This window comes from Penaeus vannamei, chromosome 16, assembly GCF_042767895.1.
Source record: "Penaeus vannamei isolate JL-2024 chromosome 16, ASM4276789v1, whole genome shotgun sequence".
Classification (NCBI taxonomy): Eukaryota; Metazoa; Arthropoda; class Malacostraca; order Decapoda; family Penaeidae; genus Penaeus; species Penaeus vannamei.
In genome coordinates, this window is record NC_091564.1 from 588,455 (window position 1) to 590,954 (window position 2,500).

The 2,500-nt window shown below is 35.7% G+C and overlaps 1 protein-coding gene across 1 annotated transcript in view; it reads left to right on the forward strand.

Annotated features, from left to right (window-relative positions):
- LOC113825500 (uncharacterized) overlaps window positions 1-2,500 on the forward strand; it is an 11,147-nt gene that overhangs the window by 214 nt on the left and 8,433 nt on the right. The gene's annotated exons all lie outside the window — the stretch shown is intronic.

Below are 2,500 nucleotides of genomic sequence, written 5' to 3' on the forward strand. Positions count from 1 at the left end.
TTTCCAATACCATTTTGATAATGATGTGACTGATGTGACATTCATTGCTGAAAGAAATATTGCGTAGATAAGTAAGATAAATATATTTTAAAACCAAAGAATGAAATACTTGTTCGAAGAGGTGACAATAAATTAGGATTGCGTGTTGCTGGCGGCCATTGTAAAAAGGGAAGCATAATGGCAGTGTTAGTCGACACGAGGTTGTCGGTAAAAGGATCTTATTTGTCATAAAGAAAACTTACTTTTCATTAAAAAATGGACATATTAGTAGGGTTGATACATAAAGGTCCATGATAGAGATAGAGCTATTGATATTGTTAAAAATAAGGAAAGTAATGATGATTACGATCACAGGAATGGGATAGCAATAGCCATGATAAGCATTCTTAACACAAAATAGCGGCAGCAGCGACAGCAGACCTGAGCGAGCGGGCCTGGAACAATATCACTGTTCAGGGACGAAATGCGATTCAAAGCTCCCGCACTTCGCTCGTTCCGCCGCCGGGGCTGCGGGCCCTGTTCGGCGCCGATGACTGCGACGCCAAAAGCAGATAAGCAAAGGTCTGAAGGGAACGGTGGCAGTGACTGTGAAGTAGAAACAAATATGATCTTGGTTGTCTCTGTCATTCTTATAAGAATAATGAAAACGAGAAGGAAGGTACTTTTGACGATAAAAATGAAAAAAAAAGCGATTGGAAGTAGTTCAAATACTAGAAACTATAATAATGAAATTTACAATGCCAGGAATCAGTAATGTTGTTAATAATGATAGTGATAATAGCAGTGATGATTGCATTGATAACCATTATAATAGTAATGATGTTGATAATATCAAATATTATAATGAGTATGATAATAGCTATAACAACAATGACAAGCCGAGAGCGAAAGCGAGAGAGACCAAAGAAAAGCCAAAGACAGAACAGAAAGAAAAAGCAAGTGCGGCGAAAGCAGAGCACAAAAAGCACCAACATCTCTTCTCCCGCCCGTGGTCGCCCTGATTTCCTCCCGACGGGTTACGGCGCCACCTGGCTCGATCTGCGCGGTTTTGCGGCCGAGGTGGTGGCGGCGGCGCGGGAAAGGGTGGAGGGAGAGGGAGAGAGGGGGCGCGGGAAGGAGGGAATGGAAGAAAGGGAGGAAGGAAGGGAGTGACTGATTAACTGAAAGAGTTTGTGAGTGAGGAAAAGATAACTTCCTAATGGCGCATTTAGATCCCCAGAGAACGTGACTGGACTTTTTTAAATATCACTTTCCTGTCTGCCTTCGCTCCTCGCCTGCCCTATGTCTCTCGCCTGGGCTCTATCCTGGGCTCTATCCTGGGCTCTGCTCCCCAAAGGAGGCAGGTCCGACGGCCATGGCTGCGCCCTCCGCTCTCCTCAGGTAGAGTCGTTGGCAGTTTCCCCTGTCCTGTGTCATGCACCGACGCTGCTGCCGGAGAGTGCGACTTCTGCATGAGATGAGATTATGGGAAAGTAATTTACGTTTTGGGGTTGATGAATTGGAGGTGAAGATAATGATAATGATCATAATGATCATAATATTATGATAGTGATGATTTCCATAATAAAAATAACGATAATAATAATATTACTTCTACTACTACTACTATTACCACTAATAATGACAATAATGATAATGATACTACTACTAATAAGAGTAATAATGATAATAATTGTAAAGATAATGATGGCAATAATGACGATACTAATGATAATGGGATTATGATAATAAAAGTAATAGTAGATTTGATATTGATCCCAATACGATGTTAAAAGTAATAATAATAACCATCATGATATTGATTATGGTGATAATACAATATAATGATAATGATAAGGGTCATAGTGATTGCGATAATGATGATTATAGTGACAAGGATGATAATATAACAAAGGTAATATTAAAAATAATAACAGCAGCAAAAAATAGTATGATAATAGTGATAGTAATGATGATAATAAAAATACAATGATAATGATAATAATAATGATTATGATGATAATATTATTAACAGCAACAGCAATAATGATGATAATAATAATAATGATGATAATAACATCAACAACAACATTGATAACAAAGTTAATCACACTGATAAAAACAGCAACAATAACAACAATAATAACAGCAATATTAATGATAATAAAAATAATGAAGTAAAATAATGATGACGATAATAATAAAAGTAATAGCAACAACAATAATAATAAAAATAACAACAATATTATTAATAATAATGATAATAATAAAATTAACAACAATAATAAAAATAACAACAACAATAATAATAACAGTAATGATAGTGATTATAATGATGGGTATGACAGCAGTAATAATAATGATAATAATGATAATAAAGAAAAATGATACTAACAAAAATGATTTAATGTATTTTTCCTTAAAGTTAGTTGTTTTTATGTAATGTTTATTTCCCTTTGCCTGAGGCAATTTCCTGTAATCCAAACTTTCCAAAGAAACTGCTTTAGGCATAAACATGTTT